Here is an 11443-nt window from a genome sequence, read left to right as displayed (position 1 = left end):
AGAGAGAGAGAGAGAGAGAGAGAGAGAGAGAGACAGTGTGTGAGCAGAGGAGGAGCGGAGAGAGAGGGAGACACAGAATCCGAAGAAGGCTCCAGGCTCTGAGCTGTCAGCATGGAGCCTGACGTGGGGCTTGAACTCACGAACGGTGAGATCATGACCTGAGCCGAAGCCGGACGCTTAACCGACTGAGCCCCCCAGGTGCCTCAAGGGCGATTTGTAGTCCATTTTGGATCAGCCACGCGACAGGTGCAGGGCGCGTGGGACACAGGTGTCACGGGCAGGTCTGGGCGACACCCCGGCTGTGGGAACAGACACGGGGTAGTTTCTCTGGCTCTGTTTTCTCCTCTGTGAGTAGATTTTGTGGAGGTTTACATGAGATGCAGCTTTGAGACAGGCCCTGCCGGTGCCAAGATCCTGCCCCCTCCCCGGGTGATTTTAGGCTGAGTCTTGGGGAGAAACGCGAGCGGGACCCAATCGGGCCGCCCTGGTGTGCGTGGAAAAGGAGCTGTGCATTCCGAACCCTCCCGGTGCAGAATCTCTTCCCGAGATACGTGTAGAGCTTTGTGCGAGGCTCAACACAAGCCGTTCATCCTGGAGGCAGGAGCCTGCTCAGCACCCGGCTTCCGTGAAACCATCCGAGGCGTGGCCGTGTGACTGTTTCCAAAACCACGGGAAGGAGGAGATCCCATCGGCCAGCTCTTTCGATGTGAAAGTGATTGTTTCCCTTCTCTTTTGACCAGACCCTGCTCCTGAAAAACAAACTTGCACATACAAACATGCCCCAAATCAGAAAATGGAACGTATCAGCTGCCGGAGAGCGGGGGACAGCCCAGTTTTACACCCTCTTGTGCGACCGCAGACAGGGGTGGAATGCAGGACGCGGGCCGGTTTTGAACTCCTGGCCACAGGCGACGCAAAGGCAGTGAAGCTTGTCCCACGGGGACAAGGCGGTGGGGAGCCCCATCTCCGCCCGCGGGGAACCCAGAGCACGCCAGCCACGTTATCGGTGGCAGGTTATTTTGGAGCCAGTTTTTACCCATTTAATAAATACTGACGGGAGAACCCAGCTAGCGTCACTTGCGCTTCTGAGGCAAGAGGTTCAACGCGGATAAAACGCTCCAGGGTTAGTCTATCCTTGGCATGGAAGCCACCATCGTGGATGAAACGTTCTCGGTGCTGACAGACGCGGCTCAGAAAGAAGCAGCTGAGGACGAAGGGACACGCTTCCTTCCGGGCACTCGGACGCGCGCCCGCCTCCCGCAGCATCTCGGGCCCCGGTTCCGTCTGCACTTAGCGGCTCCGACGAGGGGTGGGGGGTGCCAGCGCCCCACAACCTAATTTAAAATAATCAGGTCCAGATGCGGGTGCCAAAAAAAGAGGTTTGCACCATTCACCACCGTGGCCTGGATCATATTTCAAAAGTGTCAAATCAAAGCTGTCCCACCGAAGCGCCTGATTTCTTAACGAATTCCTTATGTATTTCATCTCTTGAATGCGGAAAAAGCGGGGTGTCCGCTGGGGAGTAGATTTCGGATTTACAGAAACAAAACCCGCGGGCGTGATCCTTCGTGACACACACCCCGTGTAGCCGATATCTCGCCGTGGAATTATTTGCCGCTCCGTTAAGATGCTTTCGTCTAAAAGCCACATCTGAGAGGCACTTAGAGAAGAGGGTGCGAGCACTGGAGGGAGATCCTGTTGAAATCTCCACATTTAAAGGCTTTGCAAAATGCTGACGTTCCGTCGCGTTGATCCAGGGCTATTAAGAGCAAACTTTGAGACAAAATCTTGTCACTTCTGCACGTTAGAGCGCTGGCCTCTTTCCTGAAGAAAGATTCCCACTAACGGGTTGTTTCTGAGTTCTGACTCACTATGTTAGGTGCGTCTGGATACTGAATAAAGCAGGTTTTTTCTTTTCTTTTTCTTTTTTTTGAGCAAAGAGGTACATACTCAAGGCGAGTAGACGGAGAAACACCTATCTGCAGGCAGACGGATGGACAGAGGACAGATGAGCAGACAATATAAGCAGAGAGTAGCATCATCAGCTTTTGGAAAATCGCGATGTCCTACGTTCGGGCTCCCGGTCCAACGTGGTTTTGGCTCAGACACATGCAGCCTGGAGAAGTACTCTTGAGTATTCTTGTCCAAGGATGGAGGGAAGTGCCTCGGGACACTGAGTTAGACTCTGAAGACGCAGTGATCGTTAGAGTGCGCCCACCCTACGGTGCCCAGCAGCGGCTCTCGCAGCCATGGATTTCAAGCGGTTCTTTCCAACTTCCATGTGCGGAATCTTAAACGGCACCTCTAGCTTCAGAACGAGCAAGTGTAACTGAATTCACTTATCCACCTCCTGCCCGCCCCTCCCCCCCATCCAACCGAATAGCCTGGAAATAATTGGACAGAAACGGGCAACAGGACTCTGAAAATGGAAAAGAAGAAGGGGGACGGGGACAGGGTCGGGGACCTCAGGTCTTCAGGTGTGGTGACCTGGTGAGGTCTTTGATCTCCCAGATGCTCCGCAGGGGTGCCAAAGTGGCCTGAAACCTGGCAGAGACAAACAAACAAGAAAGGCTGGGCGGAAGAACCGGAAAGGAGGAGCCCAACAGGGCCCGAACCAGGGGCTGCTTCACAAGGGGACCTAGCAGGGGACCGGATTTGCCTTCAAAGCCTTGCTGGGCTGGCCCAACCCCCACTCCGCACCTGGCAACTGCTCCCCTTGGGAGGGGCGGCATCGCAGCTCTGAGCTCTCCACCCAGTGGCAGGAGACACCCCTCCCACCCAGTCCCGTGGCGGAAGGTGGCCAGCAGCACAGATGGCCCAGAGAAGCAACTCCTCCCCTTTCAGGCAGCTGCAGAGGGGCCGCGACTGATCCCCCAGAGCCCCCAGAGATGCCACAAGAATGAGGCCGACCCGTATAGCACCACAAGGGCTCTAGAAACTCACCGGTCACTGGGGCTACAACCCACGAAAGCAGGTCAGAACCAAACAGTAAATGTAAAAGGGGTCACTTGCCTGCTAAAATAGAAGATTTATGTCGCATTAAGAGGCCGCCTAACAAAGTAGCCAAAATGTCCATAAAACTTCGCTCATCATACCAAGAACCAGGAAAACTACCCTTTGAGAAAGAAAAACCAGGGGCACCTGGGGGTCTCAGTCGGTTTAGCATCCAACTTTGGCTCAGATCACGATCTCACGGCTTGTGCGTTCAAGCCCCGTGTCGGGCTCTGTGCCGGCAGCTTGGAGCTTGGAGCCTTCCTCGGTTTCTGTGTCTCCCTCTCTCGGCTCCTCCTCCTCTGCTCTCTCTCTCTCTCTCTCCCAAAAATATAAATGAAAAAATACAATTAAAAAAAGGGAAATAAAAATCAACAGATGTCAATACTGAAGTGAAAAAATGTTGAAAGTGTTTGACAAGGATTTGAAAACAGTCGTAGTTAAGAATGTTCAATAAACAATGACACATTCTCTTGAGACAAATTAAAAAATAAAAAATTTCTGCAAAGAAACAGAAGTTATAAAAACTCACTGGATGGACTGAGTAGTAGAATGGAGATGACTTTGGATAGGATCCATGAGCCTGAACACAGATCAACGAATTCATCCAATCTGAACAAAACCAAAAGGAAACAGACTGGAAAAAAAAAAAAAATGTAGGGTGGGGGATCTGTGAAACAGATGTCTAACTAAATATCCAAAATGGCCAACATTTATCATCCGAGTTCCAGAAAAAGACAAGGAGGGTGTGGCTGAAAAGATACTCAAAGAAACAATGGTTGACAACTTCCTAAATTTGGCAAGAGACATAAAACTACAGATTCAAGAAGCTGGGAGAAATCCAAATAGCATAAACCCAAAGAAATCCAAACAAAGACACGTCACTACTAAACTTCTGAAAAACTAAACACAAAAATAAAACAAAATGAAACAAAACTTAGAAACAACCAGGGAGAGATGATGCTCTACCTGTACCAGAAAGACTGAATTAATTACGCAGATTTGTCATCTGGAACCATCGAGCCAGAAGTTAGTGGCGCACTTTTCAAGAGATAAAAGAAAAGATCTGTGAGCCGCGAATCCTATATCTGGCAAAGCTATCCTTCAAGAATGGAGGGGAAATAGACTTCTCAGATGAAGGAAAATTAAAAGCATTTGGTGCGGGCAGACCTACCTCTAAAGATTGCTACAGGAAGCACCCTAAACCTTAAAAAAAAAAAAGGTTATGGATTGAATTGTGTCCCCCCACCCAAATTCATACGTTGAAACCCAACCCCCAAGGAGGTTGTATTTGGAGATAAGACCGTTAAGGAGGTAGCTAAGGTTAGGCAAGATGATAAGGATGGGGCCCTATTCTGATAGGATCGGTGGTCTTCATAAGAAGGGGAAGAGCCCCCAGGAGCGTGTGCACGTAGAAAACCGTGTGAGGAAACAGAAGGTGACAGCCTACAAGCCAAGGAGACGGGCCTCAGGAGAAACTACGCCTGCCAACACCTCGCCCTGGACCTGCAGCCTCCGGGACTGGGAGGGACGGGCTGCTGATGAAGTGCCCAGGATCGTGGTACGTGTCATGGCAGCTTGAGCAAAGGCATAAAAATGACAACAGACAGAGGAGGGGACCTTCGGAGAGGAAAACAAGGACAACGGAATGAGAAGATACAGAGGCAAACGTAACAGACTGTTCTTCCCCTCTTGAGTTTCTTTAATTATACTTTATGTTTGAAGCCAAAATTATAACACGATCTGATGTGGTGCTCAATGCACGTAGTGGAAACGCTTAAGACGATTATTTTTTTTTTAATTTTTTTTTTAACGTTTATTCATTTTTGAGACAGAGAGAGACAGAGCATGAACGGGGGAGGGTCAGAGAGAGAGGGAGACACAGAATCTGAAGCAGGCTCCAGGCTCTGAGCGGTCAGCACAGAGCCCGACGTGGGGCTGGAACCCACGGACCATGAGATCGTGACCTGAGCCGAAGTCGGACGCCTAACCGACTGAGCCACCCAGGCGTCCCTAAGACGATTATGTTTAAGAAGTGGGGAGGGTTGGGGATCTAAACGCAGGTAAAGCGTCTACACTCAGAGGGCAAAACATTGATAGCACAGGTAGTGGTACCAGGTCACAGGTGGGACAACGACAGTAAAGTTATGCCAAGTGGTATGTAAAAAAATATTGTATATAAAGAAGAATCCAGTGCTAAAAACTGTTCAGGTAACTAACAAGAAAGGAAGTCCCCCCCCCCCCCCGAAAAAAAAAAGAAAAAGAAAACCAAAGGAATGAAAAAAGAAGATACGTATAAAACAAAATATTAAAATGGCAGACTTGGGGCACTTGGGTGGCTCAGTCGGTTGAGCGGCCGACTTCGGCTCAGGTCATGATCTCGCGGTCCGTGAGTTCGAGCCCCGCGTCGGGCTCTGTGCTGACAGCTGGGAGCCTGGAGCCTATTTCGGATTCTGTGTCTCCCTCTCTCTCTGCCCCTCCCCTCCTCGTGCTCTGTCTCTCTCTGTCTCAGTAAAAAAAAAAAAAAAAAAAAAAAAAAAAAGTGTTTAAAATGGCCGACTTAAACTCTAATGTATCAATGAGTATTTTAAATATTAGTGGTATAAATATACCAACTAAAACACAGAGATTAGGGCATCTGGGTGGCTCAGTTGGTTGAGTGTCTGACTCTGGATTTCAGCCCAGGTCATGGTCTCATGGTTCATGAGTTCAAGCCCCACGTTGGGCTCCATGCTGGCAGTGCAGGGCCTGCTTGGGATTCTCTCTCTCTTTTACTCTCTCTCTGTCCCTCCCCTGCTCGTGCTATCTCGCTCTGTCTCAAAATAAATAAACTTAAAAGAAAAAAAGAAACTACTGTTAACAAAAAGACAGAGATCAATTATTCTTCAGTAAAGTTGGAAAAATGAAAAATGAAAAAAGGTAGAGATTGAGTGGGTAAGACACGTGATCCGCTCCCATGCAGTCTGGGAAAAATGACTTCAAAATAACGCCACTGATAAGCAGGGAAGAAAAGGATGGGAAAGCTGTATCACGGAAATACGAATTAGGAAGACAAAAAACACCAAGAGTGTTTATCATAACATCCAAGAAGGTAAGCTTCAGAGCAAAGAAAAGTTACTAGCAACAAAAGCGGGCATCACAGAACGATTAAGGCTCAGTCAACTCAGCATGACCCAGCAATCCTAAGTCTGTGTGTAGCATACCGCAAGGTTTCAAACTATACAAAAACAAAACTGGTGGAGAGGAAAGGAGAAACACACAGGCACAGGGATTTTAAGAGCCAGCTCACAGCGTGTGCTAGAACTCCCAGAGATAACACCCACAAGGCTGCAGAGGAACCAACAATGCCATGGCCCACTGGGTCTGCCTGACATCACAGAACCGTCCACCCACCCACGGCAGGCCACACATCCCGCACCAGCTTCGTGGACCACTCACCGAGAAGGCCATATCCTCAGTCAGACGGCAAACTTTAACCAATCAAAGAGAATTTTGAACTATACCGAGTACGTTTTCTACCCACAACAGAACCAGATTAGCAGTCGGTAAGTGAAAGACAAGAGAACAATCCCCAAATTCTCGGAAATTCAACAACGCACTTCTAAATAATCTGGGGGTTGAAGCAGGAGTCTCAGAGTACATTTGAAAATAAAAATAAATGAATGAAGTTGAATGAAAATTGAAACAAAATTGAAAATACAACATATGGAGGCACCTGGGTGGCTCAGTTGGTTAAGCATCCAGCTTCTCTGTTCAGGTCATGATCTTGCGGTTCGTGAGTTCGAGCCCCACATCAGGCTCTGTGCTGACAGCTCAGAGCCTGGAACCTGCTTTGCATTCTGTGTCTCCCTCTCTATTTGCCCCTCCCCTGCTCACACTCTGTCTCTCTCTCAAAAATAAATAAACATTAAAAAAACAAATTAAAAAAATAAAACATATCAGTTTGTGGGGTTTAGCTAATATAGTGTTGTGTTGACATTTGAAAAGAGAAAAACTATTGATCAATAATCTAAGTTCCTAGCTCAAGAGCCCAGAAAAAGAAGAGAAAGGAGACAAACAACAACTAAAAGCAAGCAGAAAGAAATTTAAAAAAGAGCAGAAATCAATGAAAATCAAGACATGAAAATGAGAGAACGAAACAAAAACACGTTATTTGTCAAAAAAGTCAGTAACACTGACAAACCTCTAGCTCAACTGGCAAGGATAAGAAGAGAAGAGACAAACCATCAATGTCGAATGAAAGAAGGGCATCACAGAGGATCTTGCAGACATTGTAAATCATAAATTTGTCACAAATGTCAGATATTTGACAAATGAGAAGAAATGGACTAATTCCTTGAAAACCACAAAGTACCAAAACTCAGCAGGATGAAACAGATATGCGAATAGTCCCATAACCGTTAAAAAAGAGTCTATAATTAAAAGTTCCTGAAAAAGTTTCAGATGTTTTCAAATAGAGAATTTCTCCAGCATTCACGGAATTAACACCAGTCGTACAAAATCTCTGCCAGTGAAGAAAGGAGGTCCTCTCATTTGAGTCCCAACTCATTTTATGAGGTCGCTATTACCTTAACACCAAGGTACAACAGATAGTACATAAAAATAAAGCTGTACGTCAACACCTTTCGGGAGCTTAGGTGCATAAATCCTCAAGAAAATATTAGCAAACTTGGGGCGCCTGGGTGGCGCAGTCGGTTAAGCGTCCGACTTCAGCCAGGTCACGATCTCGCGGTCCGTGAGTTCGAGCCCCGCGTCAGGCTCTGGGCTGATGGCTCGGAGCCTGGAGCCTGTTTCCGATTCTGTGTCTCCCTCTCTCTCTGCCCCTCCCCCGTTCATGCTCTGTCTCTCTCTGTCCCAAAAATAAATAAAAAAATGTTGAAAAAAAAATTTAAAAAAAAAAAAAAAAAAAAAAAAAAAAGAAAATATTAGCAAACTGAATCCAGTGATGTTTTAAAACGATTGTACATCATGAGCAATTGGGGTTTGTTCCAAGAATGCAAGGCTAGTTCAACATCAAAATCAACCAATGCGGGAATGCAAACTGGTGCAGCTGCTCTGGGAAAACACTGTGGAGGTTCCTCGAGAAATTAAAATAGATCCACCCTATGACCCAGCAATAGCACTGCTAGGAATTTACCCAAGGGACACAGGAGTGCTGATGTACAGGGGCATTTGTACCCCAATGTTTATGGCAGCGCTTTCAACAGTAGCCAAATTATGGAAAGAGCCTAAATGTCCATCAACTGACGAATGGATAAAGAAATTGTGGTTTATATACACAATAGAATACTACTTGGCAATGAGAAGAATGAAATCTGGCCATTTGCAGTAACGTGGATGGAACTGGAGAGTGTGATGCTAAGTGAAATAAGTCATACAGAGAAAGACAGATACCGTATGTTTTCACTCTTAGGTGGATCCTGAGAAACTTAACAGGAGACCATGGGGGAGGGGAAAGAAAAAAAAAAGTTAGAGAGGGAGGGAGCCAAACCATAAGAGACTCTTAAAAACTGAGAATAAACTGAGGGTTGATGAGGGGGCGGGAGGGGGGAAGGGGGGCGATGGGCATTGAGGAGGGCACCTGTTGGGATGAGCACTGGGTGTTGTATGGAAACCAATTTGACAATAAATTATATTTAATAATAATAAAAAAAAAAAAGTCAACCAATATAACCCATCATATCAATGGGCCAAATCACTTGCATGTCTATTTCTTTGTCTTGATGTCTGCTTTCCAGAGGACCTGAACTTTATTCATTTGCTAAGGGCTATGTACCAAAACCCCATAGCAACTTAAGTTGATAAATGTAATAGTGACACTTTAGATGGATTTTCTTTACGATTAGTTACAAGGTAAGGACGCCCAGTGGCACTGCCAGTGTTTAATGCACTGTTGTGGAGATCCTAGACAATGCCGTAACAAAAGAAAAGGAAATAAGAGGTATAATGAACATCTACCTAGAAAAATCAGAAGAACCATCAAACTACAGTTGACTTTTTTTTTTTTAACGATTATTTATTTTTGAGAGAGACAGAGCACGAGCAGAGGAGGGGCAGAGAGAGAGGGAGACACAGATTTCGAAGCAGGCTCCAGGCTCTGAGCCATCAGCACAGAGACCCATGCAGGGCTTGAACCCATGAACCGTGAGATCATGATCTGAGCCAAAGTCAGATGCTTAACCGACTGAGTCACCCACGTGCCCCAAACTACAGTTGACTCTTGAACAACATGAGGGTTAGAGACACTGACACCCACGTAGTACAAAATCCCCATACAACTTTGGACTCCCCAGAAATTTAACTAATAGCTTACCACTGACCAGAAACCTTATTGATAACGTAGTTGATGAACACATATTTTGTATATTATGGGTATCATATACTGCATTTTGACCATAAAGTAAGCTAGAGAAAACGTTATTAGGAAAACCATAAGAAAAAAATCTACGTACAAGCGGACCCATGTAGTTCAAACCCATGTTGTTCAAGGGGCAACTGTATTAGAACACATACAGGACTTCAGCAAGTTTTCCAGACCATACACTAAAATTGAAATGATACACAGAAGATTAGCATCGCCCCTGTGCAAGGATATGACATGAAAATTTGTGAAGTATATCATATTGTTAAAAAAATTTTTTACTGTTTATGTATTTTTGACGGAGAGAGAGAGAGAGACAGAGAGAGACAGAGACAGAGCATGAGGGGGGGAGGGGCAGAGAGAGAGGGAGACATAGAGTCCGAAGCAGGCTCCAGGCTCTAAGCTGTCAGCCCAGAGCCCCACGGGGGCTCGAACTCATGGACAGTGAGATCATGACCTGAGCTGAAGTCGGATGCTCAACCGACTGAGCCACCTAGGCGCCCCACATATTTTTATTAAGGAGGGCCCTTGTAATGAGCGCTGGGTGTTGTATGAAAGTGTTGAATCACTAAATTCTACACTTGAAACTAGTATTACAGTGTATGTTAACTAACTGGAATTTAAAGAAAAACTTGGGGAAAAAAAGGAAAAAAAAATATCAATGGTCTCTTTCTCTGCCAGCAGTAACCAACTATTAAATATAATAAAAGACGCAAATTACAATGACTACAGGTATGAAATATCTAGGAATTGCCCAAGAATCCAAAATCCTTCTATGTGGAAACAAAAACGCTAATAAAGGAGACTGAAGATCTCACTAAATACAAAAACATCCCACGCTCTTAGATAGGAACATTTGATATTATAAGATGGTTGATTCTTTTTAGTTTAACCTATGAATGAAATGCAGTATCAGTTGAAATTCCAGCTGGATTTCTTTTAAAGGAACTCAAGGAAGTAATTGAAAAATACATACAGAGACAGATCTATGAATAGTGAAGTCAATTTTAGAGAAGACAAAGGGAGGGTGTGTCCTGCCAGATAATGGGATGTGGTAAAGGGTGTTTTATTTTATTTTATTTTATTTTTAATTTTTTTTAAATGTTTTTTTATTTATTTTTGAGACAGAGACAGAGCATGAGTCGGGGAGGGGCAGAGAGAGAGGGAGACACAGACTCTGAATCAGGCTCCAGGCTCTGAGCTGTCAGCACGGAACCCAACACGGGGCTCGAACTCATGGAGCGTGAAATCATGACCCGAGCTGAAGTCGGATGCTCAACCGACTGAGCCACTCAGGCGCCCCAAGGGTGTTTTAATAAAGCCATACCGAAACCAACACAAGGGCAGGACAGACAAGGGAAAATGACAAATTGGAGACTGACCGGCATGTTTGTATGAGACTTAATAGAAGATAAAGTATAAAAATAAATTAACGGGGGGGAGGCGCCTAGGTGGCTCAGTCGGTTAAGTGTGCAACTCTTGGCTTCAGCTTACTCAGGTCATGATCGCACAGTTCGTGCATTCGAACCCTGCATAGGGCTCTGCGCCTGACAGCACAGAGAATGCTTGGGGTTCTCTCTCTCTCTCCCTCTCCCCTTTCTCTCTTCCTCCCTTTCTCTCTCTCAAAATAAGTATTTTTTTTTTTTAAATTTTTTTTTTTTTTTCAACGTTTTTTATTTATTTTTGGGACAGAGAGAGACATAGCATGAACGGGGGAGGGGCAGAGAGAAAGGGAGACACAGAACCGGAAACAGGCTCCGAGCCATCAGCCCAGAGCCTGACGCGGGGCTCGAACTCACGGACCGCGAGATCGTGACCTGGCTGAAGTCGGACGCTTAACCGACTGCGCCACCCAGGCGCCCCTCAAAATAAGTATTTTTAAAAAATTAATGAATGAATTAATGGGTAAACAACAGACTGCTTAGAGAATGACATGGGACTACAGAATACAGAAGAAGAAAGATAAATTGCACCGCTACCTAATCCCAGACATGGGGGCAGACTCTAAATAGATTAAAGACTTCAATGTGAAAGAGACTGGAAATCAACAGAGAGCAGAGAGTGCTGAAAAGTCCTCAAACAAAAGCACAA

The 11443-nt window shown here is 45.8% G+C and overlaps 1 non-coding gene across 1 annotated transcript; it reads left to right on the top strand.

Moving 5' to 3' along the window:
- The first annotated feature begins 9516 nt into the window (after positions 1 to 9516).
- LOC131492240 (U6 spliceosomal RNA) lies at positions 9517 to 9619 on the top strand. The gene has a single exon (XR_009251950.1). It is a non-coding gene; the product is annotated as a U6 spliceosomal RNA (small nuclear RNA).
- Positions 9620 to 11443: the final 1824 nt, after the last annotated feature.

The sequence above is a fragment of the Neofelis nebulosa genome, chromosome 12 (genome assembly GCF_028018385.1).
Source record: "Neofelis nebulosa isolate mNeoNeb1 chromosome 12, mNeoNeb1.pri, whole genome shotgun sequence".
NCBI classification, from domain to species: domain Eukaryota; kingdom Metazoa; phylum Chordata; class Mammalia; order Carnivora; family Felidae; genus Neofelis; species Neofelis nebulosa.
The sequence above is the reverse complement of the archived record's forward strand: the minus strand, read 5'-3'. Positions and strand labels throughout refer to the sequence as shown.